We start from the raw sequence: 16,386 nt of genomic DNA on the forward strand, positions 1-16,386 counted from the left end.
CACGAAACCGCAGCCCTCTGCGCATCGGAAAATGACCTCGTGGTCAACCTCCACCAATCCTTCGCCCCGAGCCTCAATAGGTTCAGAGCACACCCCACCCTCTGATTAGCAGGGCATAAACTCGTGGAGAAACACCCCTCCATGTCTGGTAACCATCTCATAGCAACAATCGAGTCCTGAACTCCATCGAATGTGGGAGGCTTCGCATAATAGAAGTCCCGATACTGAAAACCCCGACTAGTCCCTTTCTTTGCCGTTGCTACAGCCGCTGTAACCGCCGCGGCAGCCGTCTCTGCGAAAGCCGCATATCGCTCATCAAACTACTTCAATCATAGTGGTCCTGATCGACCCAAACAATTCTGGCGACTCAACCCGCAACAATGCAGCAACCTCATCACGCCGGATCTCGCGAATCCTCGCATCCCGCTCGCTCGTGCTCGTCCGATCGATAACCGGATAACAAGATAGCCACAAGCATCATCCACTATGAACCATGGTACTCATCCCATGACATCCTTCCTCAACATGCTTCGGTGTATGGTACCTGAACCATAGCACCATTCCTCAACCTGCTCCAATGTATAGCACTCGAACCACAACATCTATCTCAATCTGTTCCGATGTATGGTGCCCTGACCATAACATCACTCTGTATCCGCTCCGATGTATGGTATCCGAACCATAACATCACCCCTCAATCTGTTCCTTAGGACCTTCAGAATGCCCCCTGTATCAAGTATGGGTCCTCTGCTTTCAGTAGTACGGGCCCATACTACCTGCCACATCTACCCATACTTTCCACACGGACCATTCCAGAGTTCCTAAGTAGCTGATAAACCTGCTCTTTCACCAATCTCATCGCGCGTGCTCGCTTTCCAGCGAAATCCTCTACTCTACCAGCGCACTCATCTGGCTAGGTTTACTCCCTAGTCCCTTCCGCCGTCCTCCCACTTCTTTGTTATCAGCTGCTGAAGAGTTCCTAATGATGCCAGCCCTCTACCTCCTGAGTATCGTCATACTCACTTAGTAGCTAACTCCCATCATCGACAACTCCACAAAGCACAAAGCAAGCAGCATTCGAGCATTGAAGCATACATAGGACTCCCCATCTGTGGTAGCTCCACCTTCTCGGCTCATCCTCGGAAGTACCTCTGTACCCCGTAGCTTTACCCCTTGTGCGTTCTAACTAGATACTCTCACTCATCACATACACATAAAAGCATAACGCACATATAACAGCAAACCCTAGACTAAGGCATCACAAATCAGGCCACTCTAGTCCTAAGATGTGAAGTACCTAGCCTGTCTCTAGCATGCAATAATGTCTCATAAAGTGCATAATAGATATTTCATAATACAAAAGTAAGGGTATTTTGGGAAATCACCGTTTGGCTCTGGCTGATTGTACACACTGCTCTTTCTTGCTTTCTCTTTGAACTCTTATTCACTTTTAGAAAACCATTTATTTGGAAAACTTTTTCTTACTTCCTCAGTTTGAGTCCAGATTTACCCGTAGGCGCGTCCGAATCCCTCAAACCAAGGCTCTGATACCAATTTGTAACACCAAGATTTTCAAAAAAATAAAATTTTCATTTAATTAATCAATTTAATATTAAAACACTTGCTTAAAATCTTATTCACATTCAAATTACAAAACGTAGTTTCATTTCCGTTATAAAAGAAGACCAGGATCCTCCAAAACATAACTCTTTCTTCGGTGTGTACAATCGAACCGTTGCCATCCCGCGTTACTGTAAGAACCTGAAACAACATAACATAAACAACGTAAGCACGAAGCTTAGTGAGTTCCCCAATATACCTTACGCACATACGCCTTCCGGCCCGGATCTTTCGATCCACATAATATCGCCTTCCGGCCCGGATCTTTCGATCCACATAACTTTGCCTTCCGGCCCGACCTTCCGGTCCATGTGTCTCAGGGGACTTCCGTCCCTGCTGGGTAAACCTTCCGGCCTTACCCACGCCGACCTTCCGGTCCATCACACATCATATCGCCTTCCGGCCCATAACATATTCGCCTTCCGGCCCATAACATACATAGCACATATAACATATAACATACCACATATAGCATACATATCATATCCGACCTTCCGGTCACACAGTCAAACCCTTCCGGGTACAGTATAGTGAGAAGACTCACCTCGCGGACACTAGAAGATAGCAACTCCTAAAATCCCTTGCACTTGATCCTCCGAGCTACAAGCTCCCTGTAACATCATATATCCCTTATTTAATACTTCTATCTTCCACGTTAACTGACCCTAAGAATCACACCAGTCAACTCTGGTCAACAGTCCAATGTCAGCTCGACTGGACTCGGCGAGTTCCCTGGCGACTCGGCGAGTCTGGTCGTCCTTCAATCCTCTGAGATTCCCCTTCTACTCGTCGAGTATCCTCTTTGACTCGACGAGTCACTCCTGGAAGAATCGCGGGGCCACCCCGACTCCACTCGCCGAGTCTGAAGAACAACTCGGCGAGTCCCAGTGAATCTTCAAGCTACTCGCCGAGTCTGATCATCCGACTCGGCGAGTCCACGCCATGCAGTCGATCCAACTGCTTCCTGAGATACGTTTTTCCCGAGATACACACTCATGGGACTTCTGGACCTCTAATCATCCTATTACTAGGGTAGAAACCTTTGTATAACAACATAATAATCCATCAAATCTCCAAATGGGTTTCATAAACCCTAAATTCGTGTACACATCAAAATAACAGGAATGATCCGAAACCTTACCTGAAAACATACTCTCTGTGTCCCCAAACCTCAGAACTCGACCTCCTTGCTCTTCCTTTGGCCAAAACCCTTCCTCTTCTTGCACCACAATTCTTCAAAGTCAATAATGGCCTTCAAGTTTTGCTCCAAATGCCACAGTCGTCTAGGGTCCTCCACAATCGGCCAAAAGACGTGAAATGACGACATACAACCCTTAAATACGACCCAATACGAAACGGCTAGGGTTTCTGCTGAACAGCGTCGACTCGCCGAGTCCATACCTGGACTCGTCGAGTCCAGTCGCGAACCCGCGACCAAATCTGCGACCCTACTCGGCGAGTCTGGCTCCAACTCGCCGAGTCTCCCCTTTAAAACACCCCAAAAATGCAAATTAACAATACTTGAGATTTTGGGCTGTTACAATTAATATATTATAAGTTCTAGTATATTAATAATAAGAATAATAAGATTATTTAATTAGTATTGATCAAGAATTAATCTAGGATTAATTAAGTGATCAAAAGAAGACTAATTAAATATATGGGTTGATTGTGCAAATCATCCATACTTATATAGTGGGCTAATGCTCCATGGATTATCTAGTTGGGCTAAAACCCATATGATGCTCCATGGATGCTCCATGGTGTTTTTGTACCCATGGATCATGGAAATGAAAGGCCATGTCAATTAGGGTTTACATGGTGTAGCCCTAACTATATATGCATCTTATTCTTGACCAAAATCGGCCACTAGTATGTGTAAAAGGAAGGGCTAGCCGATTTCATGTAGTGTAGAATTCTCTCAAGTTATTCCAAGTGTATTTGGTGTTGTGTGAACCATTTGAGGTGTCACACTTGAGGCACTAGGCACTCGAGCTTCATGAATACATTCTACATCAAAGAGGTATGTATTCTATCTTGTTATATTCATTGTTTTGTATGCTAGATTAGGATAATACCTTGGAACTTCATAATTGCATGTATAATAGAGAAAACATAGATCCAAGGTATTTAGGGTTGCATGTACACTTAGGAGTGTTAGAATGCTCAAAACCCAACAGTGGTATCAGAGCCTAGGCTTGTTTTCTTGTTATACTTGCAAAAGTAGCTGAAAAATCGAGTTTTGATGCTGTCTGCCTAGCAGACTCGCCGAGTCCAAGGCAAAATGCATCCAACTTGCCAAGTTGGTTCGTGCACTCGACGAGTTGGACCCCCAGACAACATAAATTCGATTTTTTTGGCTGGAATTGGACTAGGAACATTACCATACGATGTTTTTGGACTTATAAACTTGTTTTTGATGTGGTAATGTTAATGCTAATCCAATTACAAAGATAATTGTCAATAGATTCATGTTTTGTATTAGTTTAAGGTTTAGACTAATTACATGAAAAAGTTTGATTTGAATTATCTTGTTCTTATGAGTTGCTTAGATTAATAGAAAAGTTGAGTGAAATATTTGTTTTCAATCCAAATTAATCTAAGAGTTGATTCTAAAATGTGTTTTTGTAACTTGTCCTCAAGTTATATGAAAAGTCACATTTAAGTTTCATAAAACTCATAAAAGTTGGCAAAGATTACAAAATGAAGAGTCTAGTTCTAATTAAATAGTTTTATGACTCCATAACTTGTACTCAAGTTATGGAGGACCAAGAGTCTCTTCATTAAATAATAAATAAATAAAAAAGTGTAACCTTAATTAATTCCATAAGTTATAAAATAAAGATAAGTTAATTCTTTTATTAGTTTAAAGTCTTCCATAACTTGTCCTCAAGTTATGGAACTTGAAGAGTTTTTGGATTAAAACTACTTTAAACACATAAGTTATGAAATTAATTAGTTTTGAATAGTTTCAAAACTTGCCCTCAAGTTTTGGAATTTGTAAAGTTTTCTCTTATGAATACTTTAATTCCAAGTTAGCCCTTAGAATTTTAAAAGTTAAAATTCAACCCTTATACTTTATAATATTATAAGTTAATAATATATATATATATATATATATATATATATATATATGTATAAGAGTAAAGTCAGTCTTACCGTTAGTAGGCCTCATTCACGAAGCCGGTCTATAAGGGAGGTATAAGGTTACTGCCTATAAAATGGCAGTTTAATGGGTATCCACTCTCACCCACCGCTTCCTTGACTGGTGGAGGTTCGTTAGCCGAACGGGTTTGACAAGACTATAAGTTCTCCCTTCATTAAAAGTATTAATGATAAATACTAAGTAACTAAACCTTTTATAAATACCCAATCTTAGTTACTTAGGAAAATGTGAATAAGGTGTTAATCCATGAAATTACACTTTGCACTTTGTTTAAGTCGGTTAGTGGAGCGTGTGTGGTTAACCGGCACACTAACTCGTATTTACCAAGGTAGGAAAAGGGTAACTTAATGTTTATCATTGTATCGATGGAGCGTGTGTGGTTAACCGGCACATCAATTGAGGGGTAAACTCTTAAGGGTACCAAGTAATTTGCATGGTTACTTCACACCTTGTTTTGTGATCCTCGGCATCCCAGTCACAAAACCTAAAGGGCACACTCGAGATTGAAACATGCCCTTGAACAGTTCAATGAATCTCAAAAGATCTAGGAGTTTCAAATCCAATTAAAACCTAATAATACATTTCGTTTCTCTTGGTGGAAATTGGAGAATCGTCATTCACCTACCTTCAAATATTTTATAGCTTGGATTACGACATCCCTCTTCTAAGTTATAAAATAGTTTGTTGGGTCCTAGCCTTAATATTTCATATTGGGTGTCATATTAAGGACTTAAGATCACCTATCTTGAATATCTCCCAAAAGATGTCTGGTTTAGACATCTCTGATCTTCCCAAATCTCTTGAAACAAGGTTTCCTAAATGAAGATGATGTCCTTTGGAAATCATACTTCTTCCAACTCCTCCAATTATTCTCCCAAACCCACAAGTTCTTGACAAGTTCAAGGTCACTCAAGCCCTATTGGCAAGGCAAGGTCTAGGTGTGATCACATCTTGGAGATGTAGTCACATATTGACAAGCCGGGAGAGTTGGGTGTCAAAGTCTTGAGAAAGTAGGTGGTTCAATCACTTTTTAAGTCACATAGTGAATTCCTTTGGGACTCCTATGAAACAGACTAAGACAAGACCCTTAATAATCTTATCCATTTGCTAAGATCAACTTCCTAAAACTTTATGGACATTGACAATGATGACATTGAATATCCAGTAAAGCTCTCTCTTCCCAATGGAAAGGGATCGGCCATAGTCAACTCGGTTGACCAAATGGTAAAGAGAAAAGCTAAGTCTGTAATAGTCCCGTGTACCATTATCAAAGGGTCCATATGTTTATATTGCCAAAGGAAGGGTCATTAGTTGCGAAACTGCCAAATTTACCTAAGGATGTTAAAGTCAATAAGTTTGACTCTACATCAGGTAAAGTCCACTATCTAACTCTACTAAGTTTCTATTCTGAGATTCTTGATACATGATGTGACTGGGTCACATGGTGATGTTTTAAGAATCAAAGAAAAGTGAAGAAACTTACAGAAAGAATATGCTGAATCAGATCCCGTAGATGGATTTCTATCGCGTAGTTTGAGGATCAGATTCTTGAGCTACTTCTTAGGAGTTATGAGATATTGCTTAGGAATAGATAACAACAAGTTTTCATATGGATTGTAAGGATAAGTTTTTTCGCAAATTTTTAAAATAAAAGAAAATTTTTGATTTTATTTATTTTAGAATATCCTTACAATGGCATTTGAGGAAAAATTGTTGCTCATATGATTCCATTAATAGCAAGAGTGGAAATATGAAATTGATTCTTTCATTTGTGGTAATGTCTAAATTTACGAAATAAGGAAAGATTCTCATCACCCAAGTTTCAATTGGACCGGAACTTGGAATCATGCAAGTTGTATAGCATGATGAATGAGAACTTTCAAGTATTGGAAAATTAAGACTAATTTCTTGTTCACATGGATGTGTGAGTTAAGTGAAGGACTAAGGGACCGAGTACACATTCTTGTGCACTGGTCAAGTCCACCACAAAATATCGATAAGATTATTCATCATAATTTACTAAAGCTTAGTAAATATGGTTATACTTACAAGCTTAGGTGTAATTCTGAGACATTGGAAAAGGTTCCAATGTATGGCAGAGCGAATAAGAAGAATCAACTTAGGCAGAAAGATAAAAGTTTCTCAAATCTGAAAAGATAGGAGAGTACTTTAGTATCAGTTTTGTGATCATCCTAATGATTAAGAAACCATATCACAATTGGTTCTCTAAGGAAATCTTAGTGCATTCTTATGAATAAGAAGAGGAATCTTGAATTGTTGAAATGGTTAAATCAAGAAGATGAGTCATACTTCGTTCCAACACAAGTCTTAGAGTCATACTCCAAGATTGTAATTTGAGTGACATGTCTTAAAGAAGGTTTAAAACACTTGTCAAATGTAAGAGTAAAAGTTTCCTACTCTTGTACATTTGAAATTGGTAAGTGTGATGTTTTGGATAAAACAAAGACCAACTAAGGCCAATTGTGTGAAGTGTTTGTCTTGATTAGAATCCACACTATCTCTTGAATGTCTGACAAGAGAGTCTTATATGTTAAGAGGACAGTGGGAGTCTTAAAGGTCTTGAAAGTCTCAAGAACTAATCAAGAATAAAACCTGAAGTTATTCACTAGCACACGACTTGAGGTTTATAACCTATCGTGTTGACATATTCTGTGCCCATTCCAGTTAAAGTTGGCTTTGCATATGAGTTCTTAGAGTTCTCAATTTGTTGCACAACAACTTGGAAGCAATGGCAGGCCCTTGAGCTACCAGGTGGCAAGAAATTAAGATTGAGTTCAGTCCATATGAGTTTGGATTTGTCATTATCCTTGTATTGTGACTATGGTTTTGACAATTCACATGGATAATAACACATACACCAGTAAATCTAAGTGTCATAAGGTTTCTCTCCGATTCATGAAAATGATGGTGAGGAAACTCTTTCACTAAGTAGATTTTAGCTAGATAGCAATTGTAATATTTGCATTCTCAAAGTCGTTAGTGGAGCGTGTGTGGTATACCGGCACACTAACCTGGACTTGTGAGAAGTGGAAAAGGTCTAAACAATCGAGACTATGATTACGGCATCCCTTTTCATAGTTCTTAAAATTGTTTAAACACACAAGTGTGCTATCTAAGGCAAGGTGTATGATTTTGATAAAGTTTTATCAAAACAATCTAGTATCAGAAATATGAACTTTGGTAAGAAATTCAGCTGATTTTTGAGTACATGTCAAATATAGTGGGAGCATAAGTCTTACGCTCATAATCATCATGTTAGTGGGAGCATGATAATTATGATAAAGATTTCAACTTAGCAATGTTAATTATAGAAAACAAAAGTTTCAATTGGAAAAGAGTTGTTTTGCTATAATTAAGGGAGAGGAAATTATATTTCATCTCAAATCTAAAAGCTTAGATTGAGGTTTTAATCGTATTTAGTCAAGGATTTATATATATGAATTTCATGTTGGAATGGCTCAACATAAGGAAATTCTGTATATGGGTCCATTATTTGCGTTCTAAAATTCGATTATGATTACGGCATCCCTTTTCATAATCTGAATTATGAGAACTTGGCAAATTGAAATGGAAATATTATAGCAAAAGACTGGTTTAGTCTTTATGTGAGACATCATGAATCGTGTCCCATATGCTTCGGATATAGGATCGATTACATGTGCTATATATTCATCCATTCTAAAATTTTCCAAATGCCTGGGGCATTAAGAAGGGAAAAGGTCTAGAATTGGATATGACTAAAAGGATTAAACAATTGTCGAGGATAATCTAAGGTTTACCAAAGATTGGTTGCTTAAGGACAGTTGGAAGTATAGTGTTAATTATGGAAGGACCATCTTGACATAATCTGTAAGGAGGAAACTCTTGTTCAGAAGTGATAGTCAAAATGGAATCCAGAAATGTTTCAAAGTTAGAAATTATTCAATCTGTGTAAGATTAGGAAACTTAATGCAAGAAGGATGTTTCCAAATAGCTAATCTCCTTTGGAATGCTTTGTAATGGTTGTCAAATCTTTATGGCTTTGTGCATAATCATTACAAGAGGATCAATGCATATAAGTTTAGAATCTAACAGATTTCAGTAAATGGCATGAATTTGGAATTCTTGCATTTGCAGTAAGGATTTGGGACTGTGAAAGAGGATCATTGGAGTTATGTTCAATTGATCTATTTCACAAAGTAAAGATCATATACAAACATAGTATGCATACTTGGTGTATGGCATGACTAGTGTTTAGAAAACATAGTGTACATGCTTGGAGCATGGGATAACTATTGTTTTAAATTCAAGAATAAAGTTGATAGCTGAAACAGCATACAATGAATAATGTGTAATCATATGGTGATAAATAAAAGGTGTTTTATTTATGTTCATAGGTTTTGATACCATATTGGATTCAATTATTATTGTGTTTCATTTTGCATGTTTTAACTTCCAGAATAACTAGGTCATTGTTCTGAATGACTAAGTTATTCAAACCATCCACAGTCGGTCATATGTTGGAAGTAGATGTGAATTAAGACTGTCGTGGGTTGGCTTGTAGAGGTCTAAGATGTTGGACAAAGGGCTACAACACTCATGAGTGCTCATAAGTTTTGAGTATTGGATTCAACCCGCGCTCATTGGAATCAATTCATGGATTTTATCACGAGTGATCATGAGACGATAATATCTTATATTCTTCAAACCTAGAGATATGAGTTGTTACTATGAGTTGGTTGTACATTGATTGCACGAAAACGCACTCGGTAACTCGGTGTTATAAAACTTGCCTTTGTGTATGATTCAACAAGTAGTAGAACAAGCCATATGAGTCGAAGTTTATCCATTCCTTTTACCTTCGGGATAAAAGCGATATATGTGGGCCCCTCGATGATTTGATGATGACAAATGGAAGTGCTCGGCCGGGCCAAGACTGATTTGATTTGTTAAATTAGTCAGTTGTCATAAATCGGAAATCGGGAAACAAGAAATGGACAGAGAGAATGATTATAATCCATGTCTCAGTCCATATGATATCTAGAATGGAGGAATATATGATCCCTTATCTAATGGACAAGTCATTGACAAAGGTCAGAGATCATCGGCAAGGTCAGAGTTCGACAGAAGCTTTTGAGAGCTACAATTGCCAGTCGGTTCTTGAAGTCATACACAATAATAGTTTTAGACTTATCCAAGTCGGAGACTGTTGGATTAATGTCTAAGTCCATAACTATAATTGGTAAGACTTGACCCGACCCGGCATGGTCCATTTGGGTTGCATGGAATCATGCATTTGGATAGACTATAATGAGAGAAATAAGACACTTATGGTTATTAATATATTATAAGTTCTAGTATATTAATAATAAGAATAATAAGATTATTTAATTAGTATTGATCAAGAATTAATATAGGATTAATTAAGTGATCAAAAGAAGACTAATTAAATATATGGGTTGATTGTACAAATCATCCATACTTATATAGTGGGCTAATGCTCCATGGATTATCTAGTTGGGCTAAAACCCATATGATGCTCCATGGTGTTTTTGTACCCATGGATCATAGAAATGAAAGGTCATGTCAATTAGGGTTTACATGGTGTAACCCTAACTATATATGTATCTTATTCTTGACCAAAATCGGCCACTAGTATGTGTAAAAGGAAGGGCTAGCCAATTTCATGTAGTGTAGAATTCTCTCATCTCCTCCTCTCTATAAAATACGTAGTTAGATGCAGAATATGTGGGAGAGATTTTTCCAGCTGATAATTCATAAGAATACATGCAACTCTGTATTTTGTTGGCCAGTTTTTGTGGAGAGAAACTCCAAAGAGATTAGGTATCCAGAGAGATGAAATCTTTCTTTTCTCTCTTTTCTTCTCTCTAAAACCACTCATTCCTTCTATTCCTTTCACCCATGAAAATTTCCAGAAAAAACCACCATTTTGCATAAAAATATCCATCATCCATAAGGACTCATTAAAGTAAAAATACCTAACTAAATCATGCATGCAAATTTCTACTATTTTCTTTTGATTTTATGTGCTAAACCTTTATCTTCATCTCTTCTTTTTATAAGATCATCACCATTTTCGAATTTTATGATGATGTGTGTATATTTTTACCAAGAACATCTTGCATGTTGCTTAGATGGTGAAATCTATGATCAAACCTATGTTAAGACAATGATTTAAGCCACACATGTGCATATTAGTTCAAGAACCGACTTCTACTTCTTCATCTTTTTCAAATTTGTTTTCTTTTGATTAATATGGTTTTTAGAATATCATGGACTTGTTTTAACACAACGAATGTATGATAAAAACGGTTGCATATTCATAATCTTAGTGGGAAAAGCGATTTTAAGGATTAAAACATCAAACCCAAGTTAAGAGTTTTTGAGAAACAAAATTTTGTTCATAAATGAATGTATGCATTTTGATAAGTTTTAATCTTTTGATCACCGGAAACATGACTCGAATATGAGTTTATCATGATATCCTTAAAATATTTCAAAGGATTTACTCAAAGTAATGATGAAAACTCATTTTTCTAACCAATCATTATACATGCAATCTGTCAGATTACTTCACTTGACTTTGAACTGCCATATCTCACTCATGACTTAACCGAAAATCGTGATTATTTTTCTGAATTATAATGATATGAGCTAGATTTCCAACCCAAGTGGTCTCACTGCAAAACATTAAGATTTCGATTTTTAAAATTTTTTACAAAACTGCTGCTCAAACAACACCTTTTTGTGAATATTAGTTTTGTGTTGCATGTTCAAAGAACTTATTCATTACTAAAAATCCTTCAAAAATTATTTTGAACTCCTAACATCGTAAACTCAAACGTACAAAAAGATCTGATTAAAAATTCTTTGGAACATGTTGCAAAAATTCTCAAAGTGACATCAATAACTTTTAACAAAATCACAAAAACCAAGTTTTCTCTATAATATGTTAAGCCTTTAGGCATGTTTTTCGAAATCCAAAATAAGAAAATTATTTTCCACTATTATTAAATTGTATGAAGATGTATTCTGGAAGTTTTCAGTTCAATATATATTTTCTTTATTTTTACATGAAAATAATAAGAAAATAGAGTGTTAAACTATATAAAATACTTCAACTAGTAAATAAATTCTGAAAAATTCATGAATGACCTATACTGTAAACCATCATCCCCCAGGAAGTTTTAGAAATGTTTATTACAATTTACCATTAGCTTTTATTTGATTGTTATTAAGGAAAATAAATAACAAAAATCGGGTTTCAAGTTATAAAAATAACATTTATTATTTTTAAAAGCTTTTTTATATTTTATAAGCTTCACATAAAAATTTGATGAATTTTCCATAACATTTTACTATTTTTCTAAGATTTAATGTATATTAAAATAATTAAATTAGTGAAAAATATTTAAACTTATCCAAAATTCATAAAAATTTACCAAAAAAGCTTTTATTACATTATCACAACAAATAAAGATTTTAAGAATTGATCTTAACTTATTACTATTTATTTCTAATTTCTTAGTATTAAACACACTTAAATTCTAAAAATACGGATTTACTATTCAAAAATGACTTTAAATAATTTTCCCAGATTATGTGCACTGTAAAATAGTTACACAAAAATTATAAGAATTTTTCATGATAATTTACTATTTTTCCATGATTTTATTATTATTCTCGGAATTAAAATGGTGAAAAATAGTTAGACAAATCAAAAATTCAAGAAAATTTATCTTAACATCTTTGATTTCAACTAAAACTGAAACACAAATTTTGGGAAATTTTAGAACTAAATTGATTTTATTTTTGAATATTTAATCATTGGAACACCTCTAAAAACGTTAAATATTAAAATTTCAATAATAAGAATTTTCCACTTAAATTTTTATATAACAATTGATTCATGGAAATTTAATTTTCACAAAAAAATGTTTATAACTTATCAATATCAAAATTTTGACACATTATTTGCATAATTCTATTGTAGTAGTAAGTATACAATTATCAGATTTAAATTAGAGACTCATTAGTATGTAACATCGTTGTAGGAAATCAATAGTGGGTAAGCGGAGCGTACTTCAAAGCACCATTTGCATTATCTCAAATCATTGTGAGTATTCACTCCTCCCCTATTTTCGGTTTTTATGTTTTGGGGTGGAAAAGCATGTTTGAAAAACTGTTTATTATTCGTTGTAATTTATTTGACTTGTATCAGACTTGGTTGCTATATTTTGTTGTGAATGTGTATGCTATTGTTAGTTCATGAAGCCTTATTGCATTTAAATCCCTAGAATCAGTTCACACAACTCATTAACTCATTTGAGCCCATGGTCATTATGGATAGCGCTATTAGGAGGTAGACAACTCCTCACTTGCACGATTTGCTTGAGTGTATTTTACCATATTTCCGAATGTTGGCGATAGACATAGAAGAGGGCACCCTCCGGCATTAGGCTTGGGTTGTGAACTCATGGTATAATCATTATGCACATACGAACCTTTTATCTCGTTTTAGAAACAAACTTTATTTCCCATGAAAATATGAACTTTGCATCTCATTTTGGGAACCTGCTTTATTTCTCATGATGACAACGAACCTTGTATCTCGTTTTAGCAACAAAATTTATTTCCCATGAGAATATGAACTTTGCATCTCATTTTAGCAACATGCTTTATTTCTCATGATGACAACGAACCTTGTATCTCGTTTTAGCAACAAACGTTATTTCCCAAGAGAATATGTACTTTTCTTCTCATTTTGGCAACATGATTTATTTCTCATGATGAGAACGAACCTTGTATCTCGTTTTAGCAACAAACTTTATTTCCCATGAGAATATGAAATTTGCATCTCATTTTGGCAACATGATTTATTTCTCATGATCACAATGAACCTTGTATCTCATTTTAGCAAAAAACTTTATTTCCCATAAGAATATGAACTTTGCATCTCATTTTGGCAATATACTTTATTCCTCATGATGACAACGAACCTTGTATCTCGTTTTACCAACGAAATTTATTTGCCATGAGAATATGAACTTTGCATCTCATTTTGGCAACACACTTTATTTCTCATGATGACAACGAACTTTGTTTCTCATATTGCAACAAACTTCTATTTATGGAAACTTTATTACTCGTTTTAGCAATGAACTTCTATTCATGAAAACTTATTTACTTATTTTAGCAATGATAATTTGTTTATGGAAACTGTTATCAGTATTACGATTTTCATGATTTCAAACTATATTATGTTATAAACCTGTGAGTACTCACCAACTATTTTTATAGTTGACGCTCGTTTTACATGCTTTTTTAGGAATCATCTAGTAAGAGGCACGTATAGACACAAGACTTGTAGGAGCATTTACATGTTTTGACTTTCAAATACATTGTAATTTATTTTTAAAAAGTTGTTCTAACTAAATGTAAATTGTAATGCTTTTTAATACTATGGTTGGTGTTGCCTTTTAACTTTTGTTATGAAACCCTTTTTACTGCCACACCCTGTATTTCCGCTTTAGCAGGGTGTGACAAGTGATGGTATGATCACACCCGAAATACTATCCATGCTTATTGCTTTTATTCTTTACAAGACACAGGACCTTCTTTGTTTTTCGTATGCGAGGCGTGGGACCCATGTGACCGATCGACTTCGTTCCAAAAATACGAAAACCATTAAACATAAATCGTAGACCACCCAAGCATAGAAATAGCAAAAAGAAACAAAAAACTGTAGACAAAATCTAAAAAGGTGCAAACATATAGCGAAAAAGGTTGTTGCAAAACGATGACTTCCCAGGGGGTCACCTATCCTAGTACTACTCTCACCCAAGCACACTTAACTGCGGGGTTTTGATGGGATCGAATGAATTAGTGCTGGTATGATCGCACCTGAAATATTATCCATGCTTATTGCTTTTATGCTTTACAAGATGCAGAACCTCGTTTGTATTTTAGTACACGAGGTGTGGGACCCACGTGACCTATCGAGTCTGTTCCAAAAATATGAAAACCATCAAACATGAACCAGAGACCATCCAAGCATAGAAATAGAAACAAAAAAACCGCACACAAAATCTAAAAAAGTACAAAACGGGCAGCGAAAAAGGGGGGGTGTAACAGGTAGCTTGATATGATGCTTGGAGAGGATGGGGACTTTTTGGGTAGTTGCTTTAGTATATTTTTGAAATGATACCACTTTGGACATGTCGTCGAGTTTTCATTCACTTACGGTTTTGAGAACTTGTTTTGGTTGGTTTTATGAACTTTAATTTTGACGAAGGTTGTTTTTGGTAAGAAGTAGACTTTGGTGATGTTTTCATAAAATTCAAAATAAGACTTTCGCTAACGTATTCTGTTTAAAAATTTCTTCAAATAAAAAGAAAACTATGGGTGAAAAAATCACGATGTTACAAGTTGGTATCCGAGCCATCCTGTGAGTGAACTGAATACAGAGACAAGTGTTCAAACTCATAGTGTAGATTGGTTGAATTAGGTGCTTTAGGATCCTAAGGGGGGGGGGGGAGGGTGTGTTTTGAGAGATTTAGGATAGTTATTATCATTTTTCCTAAATCTTGATTGCCTTGCTTTCCTCAATGTTGTGAAATAAATAAAATTTTCCTATATTCAGGAAAATTTCTGGAACACCTGCAAACAACGAATCGGGCGGAGCAGGTGATAACCAGAATGTGCAAGAGGGGAATATTCCTTTCATCTTCTAGATCCTAGTGAATGATCATTAGCCAAGTGCACCACCTAATCGGAGTGAGCGCAGCTAACCAACATATAGCGAGCACAGTGTAGAGAGTGTTACCATTATTGCTAACCTTGAGGAACAGTTGAAGAGACATGACAAGGAGATAAAGGCTAGGGATACACATATCGCTCAATTTCAGCAAGAAATGCATGTTGTAGGACTACTATTTGTTGAAGGTGATGATGTAGGGGAGATGCTGAGGAGATTTTCAAAAGTCTCTCGGCTTCCCAAGAGCTGGTTGCAAGGGAACTGGATAGTGGGGAAATGTTTGGGGGGGGGGGGTGTTGGCTGCCAATGTAGCACGTTTAATCAGTTTAAGGATTGCAAACCAGTGAAGTATCATGAAGGTCAAAAAGCATTGTAGTGCTTAAATTGGATTATAAGATTGATCAAACCTTCTGATCGGGTGATTTTACTGAACGCCTGAAGGTTAACTATGCTACGAGGATGTTCGAGGATGAGGCGTTACGGTGGTGGAGTACGATTGAAAGGAGACTTAATAATGTTGTTTGGGATTCTATGACTTGGTAAATATTCAATAGGAAAATGCAATAACGTTTCAATAGCGATGACATCAAGCAAGAGACCGAGATGGAGTTTCTCACCCTGAAAAAGAGAAACATGTCGATAACTCAATACAACACAACCTTTACTAAAAAGTCATGGTTCACCATAGATTATTGCTCTACTGAGGAGAAGATGGTGCAACGCTACGTGGAGGAATTACCATATGAGTATCGAGCTATGGTTAGGTCGAAGGCTACTATGATTGAAGCCATGGATGGGGCATGTAGGATTAAGAAAGATGTCG

At 36.1% G+C, this 16,386-nt stretch overlaps 1 pseudogene; it reads right to left on the bottom strand.

Annotated features, from left to right (window-relative positions):
• Nucleotides 1–14,593: 14,593 nt before the first annotated feature.
• Nucleotides 14,594–14,712, bottom strand: LOC111881982 (5S ribosomal RNA; annotated as a pseudogene).
• Nucleotides 14,713–16,386: the final 1,674 nt, after the last annotated feature.

This window comes from Lactuca sativa, chromosome 1, assembly GCF_002870075.4.
Source record: "Lactuca sativa cultivar Salinas chromosome 1, Lsat_Salinas_v11, whole genome shotgun sequence".
In the NCBI taxonomy this organism is placed as follows: Eukaryota; Viridiplantae; Streptophyta; class Magnoliopsida; order Asterales; family Asteraceae; genus Lactuca; species Lactuca sativa.